This window comes from Bombina bombina, chromosome 9 (assembly GCF_027579735.1).
Source record: "Bombina bombina isolate aBomBom1 chromosome 9, aBomBom1.pri, whole genome shotgun sequence".
Lineage (NCBI taxonomy): Eukaryota > Metazoa > Chordata > Amphibia > Anura > Bombinatoridae > Bombina > Bombina bombina.
In genome coordinates this window covers 110,369,637-110,393,776 of record NC_069507.1, presented here as the reverse complement: position 1 = coordinate 110,393,776, position 24,140 = coordinate 110,369,637, and the positions used below count along the sequence as shown (strand labels likewise).

Sequence of the window (24,140 nt, the reverse complement as noted above, 5' to 3'; positions counted from 1 at the left end):
AAAACTTACTTAGAAGCTGTCAGTTTGGCTCTGTTGAAAAGGTAGCTGGAAAGCCCACTGCAAGTGGCAAATAAGACACTCCCCCCCTCCCCCTTCTTTTGCATATGAAAAGACCCTTTACACAAACAGCAGCAAGCTGGAGAAGGTAGCTGACGGTATTCACATAAAACTTTGGGGCTTGGTTAGGAGTCTGAAAACCAGAGCAATGTTATTTAAAAATAAGCAAAACTATACATTTATTTAAAAAAAAAAAACTTTATGGGCTTTATAAATAGATCATCAACAAAACATTTCTGCAAAGAAAAAATTAGTGTATAATGTCCCTTTAAAGATGGCATTCACTGGCAGGAAAACAGATCACTGCAATCACACACAGGAGCAAGTTCATCACATTAGGTGACAAAACACTTGCTAATTCTCTTCTTAACAATTGCTTGTTCAATTCTTTGTTCTGCCTGGGATCAGCTCTGCTAACAAATCTGGCAGGTTTCTTTGTACAGAAATAGGGGTAGATTTAACAAGCAGTAGATGCTTCTTTCTACCCCCAAAGTTTCAGGTCCGCCTGAAACTTAAGTTAAAGGAACATGCAACCCAATTTTTTTCTTTCATGATTTAGAAAGAGTATGCAATTTTAAAAACGTTTCTAATTTACTTCTATTATATAATTTGCTTCATTCTCTTTATATCCTTTGCTGAAAAGCATATCTAGAAAGGCTTGGTGACTGCACATAGATTCCTCGTGTGATTGGCTCACCCATTTGCATTGATATTTATTCAACAAAGGATATCTAAAGAATGAAGCAAATTAGATAATAGAAGTAGATGAGAATGTTGTTTAAAATTGTATTCTCTATCTGAATTATGAAAGAAAAAAATTTGGGTTTAATGTCCCTTTAAGGAGCAGCGGTCGTAAGAGACAGCATACACCTGAGCCCATATGAGCCTACTTAGATTTATTCTTCAACAAAGGATACCAAGAGAACAAAGCACATTTGCTAATAGGCGTACGTACATTGGAAAGTTGTTTAAATTTACATACACTATCTGAATCCTGAACATTTCATTTTGACTTTACTGACCCTTTAAATACTTATGTGTCTATTGTGTTTGCTATTAATGTATTTTGAATATTAACCCCTTAGTGATCACAGCACTTTTCAAGTTGCTTGCCGTTTGGGACCAGGGCTATTTTACACTTCTGTTTAGCTGTAATTTTCCTCTTTCTCATTTACTGTACCCACACATATTATATACCGTTTTTCTCACCATTAAATGGACTTTCTAAAGATACCATTATTTTCATCATATCTTATAATTTATTATAATTTTTTTTTATAAAATATGATGAAAAAATGGAAAAAAACACACTTTTTCTAACTTTTGACCCCCAAAATCTGTAACACATCTACAACCATCAAAAACTCCTATGCTAAATAGTTTCTAAATTTTGTCCTGAATTTAGAAATTCCCAATGTTTACATGTTCTTTGCTTTTTTTGCAAGTTATAGGGCAATAAGTACAAGTAGCACTTTGCTATTTCCAAACCATTTTTTTTCAAAATTACGGATAGTTACATTATAACACTATCTGTGAATATGTACAGTATATATTTTTTTTAGTAGACAACCCAAAGTATTGATCTAGGCCCATTTTGGTATATTTCATGTCACCATTTCACCACCAAATGCAATTAAATTTAAAAAATAGTTAACTTCTTCACAAACTTTAAGTTTCTCACTGAAATTATTTACAAACAGCTTGCGCAATTATGGAGCAAATGGTTGTAAATGCTTCTCTAGGATCCCCTTTGTTCAGAAATAGCAGACATATATGGCTTTGGCATTACTTTTTGGTAATTAGAAGGCCGCTAAATGCCGCTGCGCACCACACTCTTATTATGTCCAGCAGTTAAGGGGTTAGTTAGAAAGCTTGTAGGGTTAATTTTATCTTTAGTGTAGTGTAGTGTAGTGTAGTAGACAACCCAAAGTATTGATCTAGGCCCATTTTGGTATATTTCTTGCCACCATTTCACAGCCAAATGCGATCAAATAAAAAAAATTGTTAACTTTTTCACTAACTTTAGGTTTCTCACTGAAATTATTTACAAACAGCTTGTGCAATTATGGGACAAATGGTTGTAAATGCTTCTCTGGGATCCCCTTTGTTCAGAAATAGCAAACATTTATGGCTTTAGCATTACTTTTTGGTAATTAGAAGGCCGCTAAATGCCGCTGCGCCCAGCAGTTAAGGGGTTAATTAGGTAGCTTGTTTTTATTTATTTTTTTGGTAAAAAAGCCAATTTTCTGTAGTGTAACTGCCCCCCCCCTCAATAGCCTAACTCCCTCCCCATCCGAGATCCCTTTCTTAACATTTATTAACCCCCCCTTTCCCTCTCCCTCCATCCCATCACCTTCAATGTATTTTATTTTTAAGTACTAACGTGCGCGCGCACACTCTGCATCAGTGGGTAAAAAAAGGTATTGCAGTGATGCTTCAATATCGAGACATCACTGCAATAGCTTGAAAGTGGCTGGAAGCGATCACAATCGATTCCACTGCTTGAAACCCCTGAAGACGTACAGGGTACGTCCTTGGTCATTAAGTGACAGTTTTTATTTACCCTGTACGTCCTTGGTCGTTAAGGGGTTAAAGGGACAGTCTACAATATAATTTTTTTTGTTGAAAAAGATAGATAATCCCTTTATTATCCATTCCCCAGTTATGTATAACCAACACAGTTACAGTATATTAATACACGTTTTACCTCTGTGCTTACCTTGTATCTAAGAATTTTCTGACAGCCCCTTGATCACATTCTTTTTTTTTTATTATCTATTGACTTGCATTTTAGCCAATTAGTGCTGAATTGTGCTGACTTTTTTTTATATATATTTATTTAAGGTTTAGTGTTTTAGTCCATGTACAAACAATAAAAACTTTCATCATACAAGTACACATGTGAAAGTAAAGTCAAAACAACTGTGTTTAACAGAAAAAGCTCAGATAAAAAAATTAAACAAGAGCATTTGGAAAAAAAAACAAAAAACTCATATGAATGAAGTGCTACTATGTTTCACGGTGTACTGAGCTGTTCATGAAGCGACATATGAGGAGGGAACACTAAACCTATTCCTTTTTTATCATAATTTTAACTATGTACAACAAGAGAAATTATCTAGTTTAACTGAAATAACAAGCTTAACTATACTTTGTTAGGTTTATGGATCTTCAAAATTAAGTGACCATGAACAGAATGATGCCCCATGAAAGTGAGGCAGTATGCTGAACAGTATTTAGTGGAGGGGGAGGGACGAGAGAGAAATAAAATAAAATAAATAAGGGGGGGGGGGGGAGAAGGGGAGGTCAGAGCAAAAAGAATGTTGGATCACCAGGCCCCTAATAAAACTAATTCTGAGTTCCGAAACGGAAAAAATCAAATGATCAATTTCTCCGGAAAGGTAAACTCTTTATATATGGGGACCACTTTTGGAAAAAGAGACATACATCTCGATGATCATATCCGTATCATGTTCTTCTATGATACATTGTTTTTTCAAATATCTTTTAATTTCTACAAAACTGGGTATAATACCCTTTTTCCAGTGACGAAAGATAAGATTTCTGGCTGAGAGAATAATCATATTGACTCATTTCTTATGATTTTGATTTTGCTCTCCTTCCCAGAGGAAGATAATATGAGATAAGGAGAAACCAGTGTAAGACAACTTCAAGACCCTAATAATCCAGTACTCTAGTTTCTGACACATTTGTCTAATTCTAGGATAGCTACATATCATATGAATCAAGTCTGCTGCATAGAAAGAACATTTTGGACATGCACAGAAAGTCGAATTCCCCCACCTAGCTCCTTTTGCTGGGGTGTAATAGGCCTGATACAATAGTTTCACATGGGACTCTCTCCATGTTGAGGACAGCGTGGTCTTGGCAGCTACTTCAATAGATTTTTGGATTGTCTCTCGATCAATGTTGGATTGAAAATTAAAGGGACTATACACTCATTTTCATATAACTGCATGTAATAGACACTACTATAAAGAATAATATGCACAGATACTGATATAAAAATCCAGTATAAAACTGTTTAAAAACTTACTCAGTTTAGGTCTGTTGAAAAGGTAGCTGGAAAGCCCACTGCAAGTGGGAAATAAGACACTCCCCCCCCTCCCCCTTCTTTTGCATATGAAAATACCCTTTACACAAACAGGAGCAAGCTGGAGAAGGTAGCTGACTGTATTCTAATAAAACTTTGGGGCTTGGTTAGGAGTCTGAAGATCAGAGCAATGTTATTTAAAAAATAAACAAAACTATACATTTAAAAAAAAAAAAAAAAAAAAAACTTTATGGGCTATATAAATAGATCATCTACAAAACATTTATGCAAAGAAAAAATAAGTGTATAATGTCCCTTTAAGGACATTCAATTGTTGAGATAATTCAAGGAAATTTTGATCACCTCTTTTTGATAGTATTAATTGGTACCATAACGAGATTGAATGTATTCCACTTCTAACTAATGGAAACCACTTTTCAAAAAGTCCCCAGGACCAAATCCATCCATGTTCGGCCACGAGACTGAAAACATAGTGCCTCGCTTGCAGGTATGCAAAAAAGTCACTGTTGGGGAGATTGTAATCTATTTTAATTGTGTCAAAAGATTTAATAGATAATACATTAAAGTCAACAAACGCAGAAACCTTATTTAGACCCAGATTTTCCCATCTTGTGAATGGAGGAGACCCTAACTGAAATTCTGGGTTGCCTGTAAAAGTATGAAACCTTGGAATATGTGGGTTAACTCCTATCATAGAAATAAGCTTCCAGAATGCTTGAATTGGCGTATAAATAGCTTTAAACTGTTTAATGGCTTTAGGTATAGATTTAGCTCTGCAGTGGATAAGAGAGGTAGGAAGATAAGGGTGCACTGTATTATGTTCCAGAGCATTATTGATAAAATAATCAGATTCCAATAGCCAATCTGGTATTAGCCTAGTGTCACGTGTCAGTCAAGGTCCTATAAATCCCTGTAAAGAGAAGTATAGTTTAATTTATGAATCCAACTGTAGATAAGGTAAAGTTAGTTAGATTAGTATTCCACGTTAAAGATGTAGTTGTGTGGAAGATTTGTTTAATTAGGTGGCAACAGGATATAAATGATTGTTGGAATCATTTATTAATTAAACAATTCTACCTTTGATTTACGGTAACAGTAGTACTAATATAACCTATAGCCAAAAGGTGGCAACATGGTTGGCAGGTTAAATAGTACTAATACACCTGGTGGATATATTTATTAATAATGACAGAGAGTGGATCTATGTTGATTTTAGAGGCAGTCAATACAGGAGCATATAATGAGTTTAAGGAAAGGTTATATTAGAGCTTAGTCTCTGATTATGCAATGAGAGGTAGCGGTAATGAGATATTGAAATATAAGCAGTTTTAGAGTCTTACCGCAAGAACCGGAGGAAGTGTTTGTGAGCAGCCGTAGGTCCCTGCGATATGGCTGAGAGGCTTGGGAGATCCGGGTAAGAATCCGTTGCACGCTAAGGTAGCGTGTGTTGTGATTGAAGGCAGAGGCGTCCGGACGGCAAGCAGGAAGCTAGTAGGGATGCGAGTGACGTCACCGCTATTTGCCGATCAAAAAGGAGACGCTGACAGACAGCGTTAGAGGAATGAGAACTGAAGAGGTAACTAAGCTGATAAAACTTAGGAACTTAGATTCCAATTTAGGTTCAAGTTGGCAAGTAATAGAAATCCAGGTTAGCTGTAAGAAACTGACTGTGGAAACAAAAATTACTAAGCACCTAATGATTTGTGGGAGGGGTTTTTATACTGATTAGACAAAGGTATCAGGTAACCTTAAAGGCACAAGAACAGATCATGACAGTACTCCCCCCTCAAAGAGCCACTCAGGGGATCAAGGTTTGGGTCTGTCAGGATGCCGCCTGTGGAACAGAGAGACCAGTCGCGGAGCAGAGAGGTTTGAAGCAGGTTCCCAAGAATCATCCTCATCCGGATAACCCTTCCAATGCACCAAATACTGAAGTTTGCCCCCTCTACGACGAGAATCCTTTATAGAAGCTACTTCATACTCAGGGTCCCCTTCTTGGAGTACTTCAGTAACTGGAGGGTAGTGTTCCATCTCCCGCGTCTGTTTGTAAGGCTTCAGTAAGGACACATGGAATGTGGGATGTATCCGCAAATTGTCCGGGAGGGACAGGGTAACAGCATTCTGATTCACAACTTCTCTAATAGAATAGGGACCTATGTACAAGGAGGATAATTTGCGAGATGGATAGGGTAATCGCAAGTTACGCGTGGACAGCCATACCTTGTCTCCAACTTTATAGTTAGGCGATGCCAGATGTTTTTTGTCATAATAAAATTTATGTAACATTTTAGAGTGAGCGATATTGTCCTGAACAGTAGTGAAAGTTTCGGATATGGTGTTAACCAAATCATTGACCAAGGGGCAAGCACTATCTTGTAAGTCTTCTTGATGGAAAACCGGATGAAAGCCGTAATTAATGTAGAAAGGTGAGAACTTGGTGGTACTATTTACGGAGTTATTGTAGGCAAATTCTGCATACATCAATAAAGAGGACCAGTTGTTTTGTTGGTTGTTAATAAAACAGCGTAGGAATTGCTCCAACCACTGATTAACCCTCTCCGTCTGACCATTGGTTTGTGGGTGGTAAGAGGTACTTAACCGGCGGCGTATTTTCAAGGTTTTACATAATTCAGACCAAAATTTACTCGTGAACTGGGATCCACGGTCTGATGTTATACTGAGAGGTAATCCATGATGTTTTATTACGTGTTGCATAAGAAGTAGGGCTGTTTCTGAAGCAGTTGGTAACTTAGTGGTAGGAATGAAGTGTGTCATTTTACTAAAAATGTCCACAACAACTAGTATAGTGGTAAAGTTAGAAGATTTAGGTAATTCAACTATATAGTCTAGTGCTATATCAGTCCAAGGTCGAGAGGGTATAGGAAGGGGTAGTAATTGGCCGTATGGCTGTCTTTGTTGCGTCTTAGAGACTGTACATATAGTACAAGAATTGATGTAATTGGTAACATCTGTTTTTAAGGTTGGCCACCAAAAATGTCTGGTAATGAGGTCAATGGATTTAGAGATTCCAGGATGTCCAGCTAGAACAGTGTCATGGTAACTATATAGAATTTTCTCTCTTAAAGACTTAGGTACATACACAAGTTTGTCATGATAGTACAGTCCATTAGTATGTAGAGTTACTTGTGTCTTTGGCAATTCTGAATCTGATGTAAGATGTGTTTTTAGTAAACTAGTTATATCTTCTGTGAGTCCTATAATGTTTTCAGGGGGAATTATAGACACTTGTGATTGTGGTGATATAGGTCTATTTGGTATTCTAGAGAGAGCATCTGCCTTTAAATTCTTATTAGCAGGTCTATAAGTTATTAAATAGTTAAATCTATTAAAGAATAGATTCCAACGAACCTGGCGTGAAGTAAGGGTTCTATTGGTTTTCAAAAACTGTAAGTTCCTATGGTCTGTGTATATTAGAATGGGAATGGAGGTTCCCTCCAATAAGTGTCTCCAGTGTTCGAAAGAGGCTTTGACAGCTAGAAGCTCCTTCTCCCCTATTGCGTAATTTATCTCTGATTCAGACATTACTCTTGAAAAAAAGGCAACAGGATGTAAAGGATGTTTCAGACTTTGTCTTTGAGACAAAACTGCTCCAATGGCATAATCTGAGGCGTCTACTTCAATGACATATTGCAATGAGGGATTAGGATAAGAAAGAATAGGTGCTGTAGTGAACCTGTGTTTCAATGTATTAAATGTATTTTCAGCTTCTTCAGTCCAATGAAATTTGACATTAGACTTTGTGAGATTTGTAAGGGGTTTGGCTAAGTGTGCAAAATTTTTAATAAATTTCCTATAGAAGTTCGCAAACCCCATGAACCTCTGAATCTGTTTTTTGGATGTGGGAGTAGGCCACTCTAGAATAGCTTTTATTTTATTCTTTTCCATATCAATTCCTTCAGGAGTTATGACATAACCCAGAAAAGTGATGTTATTAGTGTTAAAAATACATTTTTCTGGTTTGGCGTATAAGTGGTGTTGACGTAGCCTGGACAGTACAGTGCGAACATGCTTTATGTGGTCTGATTTGTTTTGTGAGTATATGAGGATGTCGTCTAAATAGATTACAACATAGATGTCAAGAAGATCTTTAAATACATCATTTATTAGATACTGAAAGGTGGCAGGCGCATTGCAGAGCCCGAATGGCATCACTGTGTACTCATAGAGTCCGTAGCGTGTACGGAACGCAGTGAGCCACTCGTCACCTTCTCTCACTCTGATAAGGTTATATGCACCTCTGAGATCTAGTTTTGTGAAGTAGGAAGCCCCCTCAAGTCTCTCTATTAACTCGGGAATCAGAGGTAGTGGGTATCTGTTCTTTATAGTTCTACGATTAAGTTCTCTATAATCCACTATAGGTCTAATTGTACCATCTTTATTCTTGACGAAAAATATTCCTGCTCCAGATGGAGAGGTGGATGGTCTTATGAACCCCTTACGGAGGTTTTCTTCGAGATAATCTTTTAGATAGTCTAATTCGATTTTTGAGAGTGGAAAGATATGCCCACAAGGTATATCTGCCCCGGGGATTAAGTCTATGGGGCAGTCATACTTCCTATGAGGAGGAAGGTTTTCTGACTCTTTTTTACAAAAAACATCACAGAAATCTGAGTATTCGGGAGGTATGTTGTTAGATTCGGTTTGTAAAATGTGATGGCTGGATATACAAGTGTTTTTACAATAATCAGAAGTGAATATAACATCAGAAGTTTTCCATGATATATTGGGGTCATGTAAATTTAGCCAAGAGTAACCTAAAACCAGAGGGTATATGGGAGATGAGATAACGTCAAAAGATATATATTCAACGTGAGCACCCCCTATGGATACTTTAATGGGAATTGTGTGATGTGATATAGGACCGGATGATATTTGACTACCGTCAATAACTCTAAGTAACACTGGATTTGTCTTTTTTATAAGTGGTATTTTATTTAAGGTTGTGAAATTCAAATCCATATAATTAGTGCTGGCTCCTGAATCAATAATCGCCCTGGATGTTACTCGTTGGTTCTCCCACTGCAAAATAAGAGTGAGTGAGCAGTTGGTATGATTAGGGGTATGAACATTATAACAAGTATTTACAGATGTTTTCTTACCCCTTTTCTGACGTCCCAGTATCGGACAATCTTTTACTGTGTGTTGAGCTGATCCGCAGTACATACACAGATTATTTTGTCTTCGTCTGAGCTTTTCTTGTGGATTGAGTGGACCTTTGACAAATCCAATATCCATGGCTTCAGGAGCATTTTGTGGGTGGCTACGTGTGCTTTGTGGTGGGGGTGTAGGAAAAGGTGAACGTCTCAATGTGTTTTCACTAGGACTGCGTTCAGACCTACGTTCTCTCAGACGTCTGTCTAAACTAATTGAGAGGTTAATTAACCCTTCTAATGTCTGAGGCATTTCAACTCTTGCTAATTCGTCTTTGAGTGCGTCACATAACCCTAACCTAAACTGGTTTTTAAGAGACAATTCGTTCCAACCACTATCCTTTGAGAATCTTTTAAACTCAGTGATATAATCCTCTACAGGCTTTTTTTAGTTGTTTTAATGCTCTCATACCGTTCTCAGCTGTGAGCTGCTTGTAGGGATCGTCATACAATTGTGACATTGCAGAAAAAAAAGATTCTAAGGATAGTAATATGGGATCATTTGATTCAAAAAATGAGTTAGCCCATATGCGTGGTTCTCCCCTTAGATAAGAGATAGTGGTTAAAACCTTAGTTTGATCTGTGGGGTAGGTGAGAGGTTTGAGTGAGAATAATAGATAGCAAGCATTCTTGAACTCTCTGAAGTGTTTTCTATCTCCATAAAAATGTTCAGGGGGGCTAACATTGGGTTCTACAATGTTTAATGTTTTTTGTTTGTCTGAAATTTCCTTTATGTAAGATTTAAGTGCAGTGTTCTCATGTTGCAAGGTGTTTAATGCCTGTGTTATTGACTCAACCTTGTCAGTTAATGTCTGCACATGGGTTACTATATCTACTGGATTCATGATAGGCTTAGTAATTTATGTCACGTGTCAGTCAAGGTCCTATAAATCCCTGTAAAGAGAAGTATAGTTTAATTTATGAATCCAACTGTAGATAAGGTAAAGTTAGTTAGATTAGTATTCCACGTTAAAGATGTAGTTGTGTGGAAGATTTCTTTAATTAGGTGGCAACAGGATATAAATGATTGTTGGAATCATTTATTAATTAAACAATTCTACCTTTGATTTACGGTAACAGTAGTACTAATATAACCTATAGCCAAAAGGTGGCAACATGGTTGGCAGGTTAAATAGTACTAATACACCTGGTGGATATATTTATTAATAATGACAGAGAGTGGATCTATGTTGATTTTAGAGGCAGTCAATACAGGAGCATATAATGAGTTTAAGGAAAGGTTATATTAGAGCTTAGTCTCTGATTATGCAATGAGAGGTAGCGGTAATGAGATATTGAAATATAAGCAGTTTTAGAGTCTTACCGCAAGAACCGGAGGAAGTGTTTGTGAGCAGCCGTAGGTCCCTGCGATATGGCTGAGAGGCTTGGGAGATCCGGGTAAGAATCCGTTGCACGCTAAGGTAGCGTGTGTTGTGATTGAAGGCAGAGGCGTCCGGACGGCAAGCAGGAAGCTAGTAGGGATGCGAGTGACGTCACCGCTATTTGCCGATCAAAAAGGAGACGCTGACAGACAGCGTTAGAGGAATGAGAACTGAAGAGGTAACTAAGCTGATAAAACTTAGGAACTTAGATTCCAATTTAGGTTCAAGTTGGCAAGTAATAGAAATCCAGGTTAGCTGTAAGAAACTGACTGTGGAAACAAAAATTACTAAGCACCTAATGATTTGTGGGAGGGGTTTTTATACTGATTAGACAAAGGTATCAGGTAACCTTAAAGGCACAAGAACAGATCATGACACCTAGACAGAAACACAAGATTGTAAAGTTTCAGATTTGGAACAGCCAACCCTCCCGATTCTTTTGCCAAAAAGATTTTATTCAGAGAGATTATTGGTCTTCTATTTTGCCAAATAAAGCAACGTAATTGGAAAGTTCTTCCAATTTTTCATACATCCTTTAATTTCTTCTAAAACCGGGGTGATATTAAGGTTGTACCATAATACTGGCTGAAGAGAAATATAGATACCAAAATATTTAAAAGCTTTAGTTACTGGTTGAAAAGGAATGTCAGAATGAGAGTCCGAATTTTTCTTTAGCCACAGAATCTCTGATTTAGAAACATTTACTCTGTAACCAGAGAAGGAGCCAAACTGATCAATGATGAAGAAAAGTTTAGGAAAATTATTATTAGAGTTAGATATGAATAACAGGATATCATCTGCGTATAAAGCTACTTTCAACTCGACTTGTCTGATCCTAATCCCCTCTAATTGATGGCTATTCATGATGGCCAAAGGCTCGATCGCTATGTCAAATAAGAGTGGGGAGAGAGGACACCCCTGATACGTACCCCGATCCAATGTTATCTCCATAGATTCCAAGTTGTTAACAATCAGTTTTGTGTGGGGGTTATGGTGAATTTTTTTGATGAATTTGACAAAATTGCCTTTAAAACCAAAATGAATTAAGGATGTTAATATGTGATCGTGATGAACTGAGTTAAAGGCTTTTTCTGCGTTGATTGAAATAATTGACGCATTAGTTTTGCCAGTTTCCTTAACTAGACCTTGATCTTCTAATGAATTAAAATAATCAATCATTAGGAAAACTTCCCTGATTTTGGCTGCCGAGTTTCTATTGTGAAGGAATCCTGCCTGGTCTTTATGAATGATGATAGATAGTACTGGCTGCAATCTGGAAGCTAAGATAGAGGTTAACAACTTGTAATCAGTGTTAAGAAGAGCTATGGGTCTGTACCATTCTTTCTTTAATGGGTCTTTCCCTGATTTTAATATTAAGGTTGTAATGGATGCCAAGAAGTTAGATGAGAAGGATTTTTTGTCGATATAGAAATAGTTAAAAATATTCTTCAAATGGGGAGCTATCTGCTGTGATAAGATTTTGTAAAATTCATTTGGCAATGCGTCGGGTCCAGATGCTTTGTTTAAAGATAGATTTTGAATAGCTCTGGTTATCTCATTATCAGTAATAGTGGAGTTTATGACATTTACTAACTCCAATGATAGAGATGGATAATTTATCATCTCCCAATATTTTTCCCTGTGGAATTGGTTGGATTCTATATGCATAAATGTCTCTATAATAATCAGTAAAGGTCTCCAGAATCTCTTCAGGGGTTTCAACACTATCGCTTTCCTTTTTGTATTCTCTCTATTACAGAGGATTTGCTACTATTCTTAACTAGGGAGGCCAGAAGTTTGCCAGATTTGTTGCCATGCCTGTAATACTTAGCTTGAACCATAAGATCTTCCTGCGTAGCCTCTTTTAACAAAAATTAGTCTCTTTCTTTTTTAGCTCTATTATAGTTGGTCCAATTTTCTAATGTTTTTGACTGAAGGTAGCTGTTATCGGAATTAACAAAATGAGAGACTTGTTTCTCTCTCTATATATGTTTTCTTTTCAGCATCACGTTGTATGCCAAAATTTCACCTCTAAGAACCGCTTTACCCGTCTCCCAGAATTACGTCGGGCCTGCCAAGATATTCTCTGTTATAATGTAGAAACTCATTATATTTAGCCTTGAGCCCATTTTTAAACTTGATGGTAGTAAATAGATATTTAGGGAAATGAAACCGTGAGGAATAGGACTTATGATTTCTGTAGTGAATTTGTAAGAGGATCGGGGCATGGTCAGGTAGCAACCTGGCAATATTATTATCAACTAGGAATATATCTATTCTAGAAAGTGATTCATGAGCTTTTGACAAGCAAGAATAATTCCTGGATTCTGGATTTTGTGTCCTCCATATGTCTCTTAAAGCGAGGTTTTGAAAAATGGTTTCAAATAACTTGTTTTCTAAGCGATCTCTCTTAGTTTTTGTTAGATTCTTCTTATGTCTAAGTATGTCAAGAGGAGATTGAGGGGCCATGTTGAAATCTCCTCCCAATACAAAATAACCCTGCCTGATCAGCAGTATTCTCTACAAAAATAATTAGGAGCATACACATTACAAATTGTAAAAACATGATTGTCTAATTTCACTCTAATAAGAAGGTATCTTCCCTCTGGGTCTGTGTCCACCTGTAAAACTTCATGGTGAATTTTTTTCCAATCAAAATGGCCATTCCCCTCTTCCTATTCAAGCTAGGTGTAGCAATTGTGTTTCCTACCCAAGAAAATGTTAGCTTTTTTATTTCTTCAATGTTTTAATGTGTTTCTTGGAGAAGTGCGATATCAGTATTCAACTTTCTCAGGTGTGTTATTATGGCTTTGCGCGTAATAGGGGAGGTAATACCTCCTATGTTCCAAGAAATAATGTTCAATGAAGTAGCTAGCAAAATGGGTTGTCTTTTGCGATAATGTTGCATGAAAGTAACCTTATCCTGAAAGTTCAAGAACCCAGCTATGATTGGTCTTGGCTTAGAATTTGTTTTCCCACTCATGATTGGGCTTCCCACTCTGTGTGCTCTTTCTATCAGGAAAGGTGACTGAGGAATAGGGATACCCAACAACTGTGCCAATGTAACAGAGATGAACTTAATAAGGTCTTCATGAATGCTGTTCTCAGGGACACCTATGATACGGATATTATTTCTCCTGGAGCGATTTTCCAGGTCTTCCAGTTTATACTGTAATTTATCAATGGTAAAACTATTATCTTCCAGCTTAGATCTATAAGACTCTTGCGAGTCCTCAAGATCTGATATCCTTTTCTCTGCTTCCTGGAGTCTGTTTGAAAACTGTCTGACTTCAGTGGTAAGCAGTGAAATATCTTATTTGATTTCAAGTCTGAGAGATTCGAATTTTTGAGTCAAAATTCCAGCAATGCTCTCAACTAGCCCTTGCCTATCCATATTTTCATTGCCTTTAGTGATATTAGTGAAAGTGGGGTGAATTTCGACAGGAGTTTCTATCAAGTTTTTATTTTTCCTCTCCCTTAACTTAGCAGCCATTACTGAAAAGGAATGCGGAGAGTGACTAGTTGATTTGAAAAATGTATCCATTAAGGGTGTGCTAGTGTGTTACATACGTGAGTTAGTCAACGTGCGTGAAGTCCAAAACAAAAACAACAACAACAACAGCAAAAAAGGGAAGGGGGCCCCCCACAAGGAGGGGGGGAGGTGAAGTAATGAGGTAAATGTGTAAAAAAAAAAAAGTTGAGATATCAGGGATTGAACAAAATGAGTGTAATTTTAGGATATGCAGGTAGTTGGATCAATAACTAGAGAGTGCTCGTTATAAGGATTTCTTTTTCTCCCTTTTCCTTCCTCCTCCCCCCTTTCTTTTTTCCCTTTTTTTTGCCTTCCCCTTTTTTTCTCTTTTTTTTCTTTTATTCGATTAAGATTGGGGGTTTATGTATTATTTATGCTTTATAATTTTCATCACTTAGGGGGAAAAAAGGGGTGATCAAAAATAAGTACAGCAGCCAGCAGAAGGGGGAACAGTGTTCAATCAAGTTAAGGCTCAATAGAAAAGGCCTGGCTAGGTTTCAACAAGACAGTGGCAAGAAAAGTGTTAGTAGCATAATTAACATATAAAGAAGTGGATTAGTTTTGCCGAATAGCCATGTATTCCCTTTCCCTTCTTCCCTTGTCCACTCTCTTTTTTTTCTCTCCCCTTTTCCTTAACCCTTTGAGTGCTAATAACGGCTCTGAGCCGTCACAGAGTTTCCCACTCTGGTGCTAATGACGGCTCTGAGCCGTCACTAGCACTCTCCCACCTTGAGGGAGATCTGGGGACTCCCACCCGCTCCTACCCCAGCAATCGTGCCTGTAGAGTGACAGGCATCGCCCGGGGCTTCCCGTTTTGCGTGGTGACGTCATGTGCAATAACGTGATGATGTCACCGCGCAACTTTATTTAAGTATAGGAGCAGGGGGCATGCTGCTTAGAAGCCTGTATCTCAGGCATCTAAACAGCTACAGACCCCCAGCTACAGACCCACCATTGGAAAGGTAATCGCCTAACCTTTCCAATAGTGTAAGTCTTGGGGGTCTGAAAAAAATAAAAAAAGTAAAAAAAATGTTTGTTCAAAAAATAAAAAAAAATAAAAAACTTTAAAAATCTTAGCACCCAGGTGGGAAAGTGCTTAGCACTCAAAGGGTTAAAGGGACAGTCAATTAAAAAAAAAACTTTCATGATTTAAATAGGGCATGTAATTTTAAACAACTTTCCAATTTACTTTTATTACCAATTTTGCTTTGTTCTCTTCTTAGTTGAAAGCTAAATCTAGGAGGTATATATGTTAATTCTTAGACCTTAAAAGCCACCTCTAATCTGAAAGTTTTTCACCACTAGAAGGCATTAGTTCATGTGTTTCATATATATAACCTTGAGCTCAGGTACGTGAAGCTCCTAAGAGCAAGCACTGATTGGCTAAAAATGCAAGTCTGTCAAAAGAACTGAAATAAGGGGGCAGTTTGCAGAGCCATAGATACAATGTAATCATAGAGGTAAAAAGTATATTATTATAACTGTGTTGGTTATGCAAAATTGGGGAATGGGTAATAAAGGGATTATCTACCTTTTTAAACAACAAAAATTCTGGTGTTTACTGTCCCTTTAACACTTTGTATTAAAGTAAAAATTGTATCAAGCACAAGAGAATAAAAAATAAAGTAATCTGAGCATGCTAGTCATCCTGTTGATCTGAATATATAACAGATTAACATGACCAGAAGAGCAATTGTGCATTACAGAAAAAACTCTTTTGCTATTCTAAGCTCAGGTAAAAGAAGCTTGGTCTTTCAAATATAACTCTAGTCAAGTTGTCCTGTTGCTCTAAATGTATAAGAGTTTAACATGTCCAACAAGACAATTATATGTTGTTTGCTATTCTGAGCTCAGTTAGGAATTTTTTAAACTCAGTCTTTCAATTATGACTCTAGTCAAGGGGGGAAGACAGAAATGAGTTCCTTCAGCCTCTCCTTGAATAATTAAAGTTCCAGTAAGGAGTTATGGACTGATTTTTGTTTTAAAGTTAGTTCCTTCACAGCTTTCCTCAATAAGAAAAGGAGGGGTTCTCTTTAATTTTCTCTCCCTCTTCTCTCTCCTTTACACGAGGGAAGGGGTGTAAGTCAAATAAGTCTTTAAATAACTCCTCGGGCGTGAGCACAATGTTATCTATATGGCCCACATGAACTAGCAGTCTCCTGTTGTGAAAAGCTAATAAAAAAGAATGTGATAAGAGGCTGTCTGTAGTGGCTTAGAAACAGGCAGAAATTTAGAGGTTTAGATGTTATAAAGTATATTAATATAACAATATTGGTTGTGCAAAGCTGGGGAATAGAAAGTAAAGGCGTTATCTATCTTTGTTATTTTTTGTTTTTTCTAAATATAATTTTTATTTAAATTTCATATTGATACAGAAATGTTTCAAGTAATAAGTCAATCATGTACGCTATTACAAATAACATTAGATCATTTTTAACCATAGTATTGATACACTTAAAAAAACAAAGCGTCACTATATTGAAGAAAATAAAAGAAAATAGACAAACAGTAAGAACCTGTTATAATCTTAGATATTCACTCCATTTATCAATATAGCTGTTCTTTTCACATCTCTATATTAAGCTCAATAAATAACTCTCCGAAAAAACAGTGACCTATACAAACAATGTTTTGTGTTTCTGTAAGGTCTCTAACCAAGAACTATCTTTATATAGACAAAACAAACTACATGGGGAGGGAGGAAGAGACAAAAAACGTTTAATAAAGATGCTGTCTCCAGTATGCAGGATATTTATCTGTTAATATCGATTGCAAAAAAAACCCGGTGAGTTACGAAAGTACCCTAGAAGCTGTAGTTGGACTTCTCTTGACTGGTCTAGAATGACTTTATCCCATTTTGCCATAAACCTTTTTAATTTATTTTCTTCAAAAATCAAGGGATCATGTTGATCCAATACCATTTGGTATCTTATATTATGCACAAAAGAAGCAATACTGGGAGCCTGCTTATCTTTCCATCTGTCTTGTTAATAATATTGCGGTAAAAATCAGTGGTTTATTTTGGATCTTATCCTCTAGTGATAGAAATTTGTTTTGTGTAGATTTGAATATTAACCTAATGGGCAAAAATCTATTTAGCCAATATTCTATTGGCTTCCATCATTTTTGTATTTTAGGGCAGACATAAAACATATGGTATAAATCTGCTGATGGAGAATTGCATCTATAGCAGGCCATATTCTGGGGATTCCACTTTCCAATTCTCTTTGGTGACGGATATGCTCTGTTCAGGAGTTTATAATGTGATTCTCTTATTGCAATATTAGGTGAGTACTTCGTAACTCTACTGAAGCTTTTTTGAAACGATACCAAGTTAATTCCTGGGATATCTCGCTTCCATGAAATATAGAGCTTCTCCATTTTACTATCTGCTTCTTTAATAGCTTTAATAGCTAGGATTCTATAGATATTTGTTAATGCATGGTTACCAGTGAGATATCTGTTAATAATAGTATCAAGCGGTCCCAACGTCCATGTACTGTCTTCATTAAATTTCTGACTATATTTAAAATGTCTGGACAGTAGGTAAGCAAAAAATGATCTCTTATCTAGGTTATATTCTTTAGATAAAACCCTAAATGTTCTAATGTGTTTAGTTGTTGGATCTAGTAACTGTATAAATAAATTCAAGTTATTAATGTACCAAGCTCTAAAAGCCGAGGAGGCATGTCAAGTTTCAAAGTTGGGGTTCCCTCTGATGGGTAAATAGTTAGAGAACCTATGGTTTACCTCTAACAGCTTGCAGACCTTGTTCCATGCTATTATAATATTATAAATAGTGTATTTTAGAATGAAATCTCTAGCGTTTTTAGGTTGGCTTATGTGTAGTATGGCTTTGAGGGAGTATGGAGCAATTATGGCTTCTTCTATTTTATAGTTTGTAACATGGTTGGCTTCAGTTAACCAATCCATAGCAATTTTAGCCATGCATGCCAGATTGTAATTTTTAATGTTGGGGAAAGCAAATCCACCCTTGTCTTTAGCATGCATTAATCTTGATAGAGATATACGTGGTTTTAATGAAGCCCAAAGAAAACGAGAGCATTTGGATTTATATTTTTTAATATCTAGTTTTTTTAAGAACATCGGAATATTCTGTAGTAAAAATAGGATTTTTGGAAATAGTCGCATCTTTATTAGCGCTATTTTTGATGACAACATCAAGGGTAGTTTATTTCATCTTTGCAGGTTGGAAAAACATTTTTGCCACATAGGTATATAGTTGGTATCATACCATTCTTCTGGATTTTTAGAAATAATGATTCCCAGATATTTACTATATCTTTCTGGTTCTTTTGAATGGGTTTGCTACAAGACTTTCCTTATTTTTAATTACCCAGAGTATCTCTGATTTAGAGAGATTAATCTTATATCCTGCAAACTTACTGAACTCGGTTATGATATTTAGTAACATTGGAATGTTCTTTTTCAAGTTCCTTATATAAAATAATATATCATCTGCATATAGTGACAGTGTTGAGTTAGTATTGCCTATATTTATACCTTCTAGTCTGTCACGGCATTTTACCGCTAAGGGTTCTAGCGCGATATTAAATAGGAATGGGGATAATGGACACCCTTGTCTTGTTTCTTTGTGTAGGATTATGGCTCAGAGGAGATTATTTGAACTGAGAAAGGAAACAGGATTTTGATATATTAAATGTATAAAGCTGAAAAAATGTCCTGAGAAGCCAAAGCTTCTTAACGTTGTAAATAGATGGTCCAACTGGACGGAGTAAAAGGCTTTTTCGGCATCCACCATTAATAGTGCAAAGTCTTTTTTTTGGTTTTACTCCATCCTGTTCATAGCCATTGCATGTTCAATTAGTGTCATTGCCTTGCCTATATTTTTTTGGGCTGTTCTACTGGGCATAAAGACCGTTTGGTCTTGATGTATAATGTCTCCCATAGTGCTTTTTAAATGTTTAGCTATTATATTTGCTAAGATTTTATAGTAGTTGTTGACAGTGAGATGGGCCTATATGAATCCATTAGGTACGGGTCCTTGTCTTTCTTAAGTATAAGTGTAATATTTGAGGCGAAGAAGTTTTTAGAGGGTTTATGTTGGTCTATAAAATATAAATTAAACAGTTTGGTTAATGTATTGGCCACTGAATCTAAAATAATTTTATAAAATTTGGCTGGTAATTGATCCGGGTCTGGTGCTTTACCCATGGCTATTTTCTTAATTGCCTGCATAGTTTCTTCTACCGTAATCTCTTGATTTAATAAAGATAATTGATCTGCAGATATTTTTGGCAATTTGATATTATCCCAAAAACATTTATTTTTCTTCTTTTTTGGCTTCTGTAGATGCATGTATTTTTTGGAAGAAATTTAAAAAAAGCCTATTTATCTCCTTTGGGGAGGTATATTTATTTGCCTCATGTACAATTGTTCCAATATAATTCTTCTTTTTTATAGATCTAGCAAGATTGGCTAACATTTTAGCAGGTTTTGGGGAGAACTTACCAAAAAGTGCTTTCTTTTTTATTTCCTCTTTTGTCTGATGCTGGTCTAGGAAAATCTCTCTCTTAGTTTTAGCTTTCTGGTAACTATTCCAATTCTCTCTATTCGGATTTTCTATATATCCTATGTATTTATTTTTAAGTTGATTCATTAATTGTAGTTCCCTTTGTCTAAAATTTATTTTCCTGTTGACCATATATGCTTTTATTTCCCCTCTAAGATACGCCTTCGCTGCTTCCCAAAATATTTCAATTTTAGTCAAGTATTCTTTATTAAAGGACACATAGTCCCTGCATTTTTTAGTCATCCAATTTCTAAAATCGATATTGGACACCACAAATGAGGGAAAGACGAACTTGCCCATTTGATCTTCCCATTTATTCCCCAATTGGATAGAGAGTGCAATAATCGTGTGATCTGATAGGATTATATCATGAATATCCATATTAATTTCTAGTTGTAATAATCCTTCACTAACCAAGAACATATCTATTCTCGAATGAGTATGATGGGCTTTAGATTCACCAGTAAAAAGTCTTATATCAAGGTGTTGTATACACCATATATCTTTTAATTTGAGACCTTTAACAGAATTAGATAATATTTTAGCTTCTTTTTTAGCTCTAGTTGATCTATTAGTTTTCAGTCTATCCAATTGAGGAACAAATACACTATTAAAATCTCCTCCAATGTCCAGTTGTGTATCTATTAAGTTGATTAATTTGGCGAATAGTCTATTCCAGAAATCTGGTTGACATTCATTGGGCACATATAAGTTACAAAGCGTATAGCAAGATTCATTTATCTCTATTTCTAAGATCAAATATCTTCCCTCTATATCTCTCTCCTGCGATATCAATCGGAAGTCTAACTTTTTGTTAAAAATATATGCAACCCCCCTTTTCCTATTTATTGAGGGTACCGCTATTACCTCGCTAACCTCAGCTTCTAGGAGACTCAGATGTGTCTCTTGTAAAAAAAACACATCAGGTTTATAGCGTTTAAGATGATGAATAATTTTCTTTCTCTTGGCTGGGGATGAAAAACCACCCACATTCCAAGAGAGAAATTTAATATTATTTCTCATCTTTCTCTGGTATTAACAAATGGAGGCAGCAAAGGGTTCTGTGTAACTTTCTGCTATAGTTTATAGTCTTTCATAAACTGCTTCACTTCCTCTATCCTGTTTAGTAGGATGGTATTATGATCTTTAAATATTTTAATTTTAGCAGGGTAGATCATAGTGGCTTGGAGGCCTGCATTGATCAACTTTGTGCACCAGGGAGTCATTACTTTCCACTTATTTAGAGTCTCTGCCGAGAAATCCTGGAACAAAGATTCGGTTTTTATTTATTTCAACCACATCTTTTTTCTTGTAGTATTGTAATATTTTTTGTTTATCCTGGAAGTTTAGAAGTTTCATTAAAACTGGTCTTTTTTGCTTTGTAGTGTTGTCATTTTTAGTATTAGTTCCTAACTTATGTACTCTTTCTACTAAGATTGTAGAAGTTGTTGGGGGCATGTCTAAAATTTGTGGTAAGGTATGTGTTACGAAATTCAAAAGATCAGTAAATTCCGGTGTCTCTGGTAATCTCACTATTTTAAGGTTGTTTCTCTGAGACCTATCCTCTAGATCATCTAGACGGGATTGTACAGTTTCTATAATTTTGGTCTGTGCATTAAGTGTGGTTTGTTGGGAGGTTGTACATCATCTAGATCGGAGATTCTATTTTCTATTTATGCTATTCTGTTTGAAATCAGTTTCAGCTTACTTGTTAGCATTGTTAATTCTGTTTTGATACCCTCCAATTGTGGCAGAAAGATCTCTGAGATTTGTTTTATCAGATTATTAGTGTCAATAAGGACATTAGAGCTGGGTATATGGTCCACAGAGCCTGAGTCTAAACTACCGATACTGGTCCTCACCTTTCTATCTTTCACTTTTGGGAATTATGGATGGGTCAGTTTTACCAATCCCCAAGAATTTATCCATAAAAAAGTGAGCTCGTGTAGATAACATGTATAGAGGTGTTAAAAATGTGTACTACCACAAAAAGAGGTAGGCCTAGATTTGGAGTTTGGCGTTAGCCGTGAAAACCAGCGTTAGAGGCTCCTAACGCTGGTTTTAGGCTAACTCCGGTATTTGGAGTCACTCAAAATAGGGTCTAACGCTCACTTTTCAGCCGCGACTTTTCCATACCGCAGATCCCCTTACGTCAATTGCGTATCCTATCTTTTCAATGGGATCTTCCTAACTCCGGTATTTAGAGTCGTGTCTGAAGTGAGCGTTAGACATCTAACGACAAAACTCCAGCCGCAGGAAAAAAGTCAGTAGTTAAGAGCTTTTTGGGCTAACGCCGGTTCATAAAGCTCTTAACTACTGTACTCTAAAGTACACTAACACCCATAAACTACCTATGTACCCCTAAACCGAGGCCCCCCCACATCGCCGCCACTCGATTAAATTTTTTTAACCCCTAATCTGCCGACCGCCACCTACGTTATACTTATGTACCCCTAATCTGCTGCCCCTAACACCGCCGACCCCTGTATTATATTTATTAACCCCTAATCTGCCCCCCACAACGTCGCCGCCAGCTACCTACAATAATTAACCCCTAATCTGCCGACCGCAAAGCGCCACCACCTACATTATAGCTATGTACCCCTAATCTGCTGCCCCTAACACCGCCGACCCCTATATTATATTTATTAACCCCTAATCTGCCCCCCTCAACGTCGCCTCCACCTGCCTACACTTATTAACCCCTAATCTGCCGAGCGGACCGCACCGCTACTATTATAAAGTTATTAACCCCTAATCCGCCTCACTAACCCTATAATAAATAGTATTAACCCCTAATCTGCCCTCCCTAACATCGCCGACACCTAACTTCAATTATTAACCCCTAATATGCCGACCGGAGCTCACCGCTATTCTAATAAATGGATTAACCCCTAAAGCTAAGTCTAACCCTAACACTAACACCCCCCTAAATTAAATATAATTTTAATCTAACGAAATTAATTAACTCTTATTAAATAAATTATTCCTATTTAAAGCTAAATACTTACCTGTAAAATAAACCCTAATATAGCTACAATATAAATTATAATTACATTGTAGCTATTTTAGGATTAATATTTATTTTACAGGCAACTTTGTAATTATTTTAACCAGGTACAATAGCTATTAAATAGTTAAGAACTATTTAATAGTTACCTAGTTAAAATAATTACAAAATTACCTGTAAAATAAATCCTAACCTAAGTTACAATTAAACCTAACACTATACTATCATTAAATTAATTAAATAAAATACCTACAATTACCTACAATTAAACCTAACACTACACTATCAATACATTAATTAAATACAATATCTACAAATAACTACAATGAAATAAACTAGCTAAAGTACAAAAAATAAAAAAGAACTAAGTTACAAAAAATAAAAAAATATCTACAAACATAAGAAAAATATTACAACAATTTTAAACTAATTACACCTACTCTAAGCCCCCTAATAAAACAACAAAGCCCCCCAAAATAAAAAATGCCCTACCCTATTCTAAATTACTAAAGTTAAAAGCTCTTTTACCTTACCAGCCCTGAACAGGGCCCTTTGCGGGGCATGCCCCAAGAAGTTCAGCTCTTTTGCCTGTAAAAAAAAACATACAATACCCCCCCCAACATTACAACCCACCACCCACATACCCCTAATCTAACCCAAACCCCCCTTAAATAAACCTAACACTAAGCCCCTGAAGATCATCCTACCTTGTCTTCACCTCACCAGGTATCACCGATCCGTCCTGGCTCCAAAATCTTCATCCAACCCAAGTGGGGGTTGGCGATCCATCATCCGGTGGCTGAAGAGGTCCAGAAGAGGCTCCAAAGTCTTCATCCTATCCGGGAAGAAGAGGCGATCTGGACCGGCAACCATCTTGATCCAAGCGGCATCTTCTATCTTCATCCGATGACGACCGGCTCCATCCTGAAGACCTCCACCGCAGACCCATCTTCTTCCGGCGACGTCCAACTGAAGAATGACGGTTCCTTTAAGGGACGTCATCCAAGATGGCGTCCCTCGAATTCCGATTGGCTGATAGGATTCTATCAGCCAATCGGAATTAAGGTAGGAATATTCTGATTGGCTGATGGAATCAGCCAATCAGAATCAAGTTCAATTCTATTGGCTGATCCAATCAGCCAATCAGATTGAGCTTGCATTCTATTGGCTGATCGGAACAGCCAATAGAATGCGAGCTCAATCTGATTGGCTGATTGGATCAGCCAATCGGATTGAACTTGATTCTGATTGGCTGATTCCATCAGCCAATCAGAATATTCCTACCTTAATTCCGATTGGCTGATAGAATCCTATCAGCCAATCGGAATTAGAGGGACGCCATCTTGGATGACGTCCCTT

General features: G+C 36.7%; 1 protein-coding gene across 1 annotated transcript in view; it reads left to right on the top strand.

The window, feature by feature from the left end:
• Positions 1-24,140, top strand: part of FFAR4 (free fatty acid receptor 4) — a 141,795-nt gene that overhangs the window by 1,250 nt on the left and 116,405 nt on the right. The gene's annotated exons all lie outside the window — the stretch shown is intronic.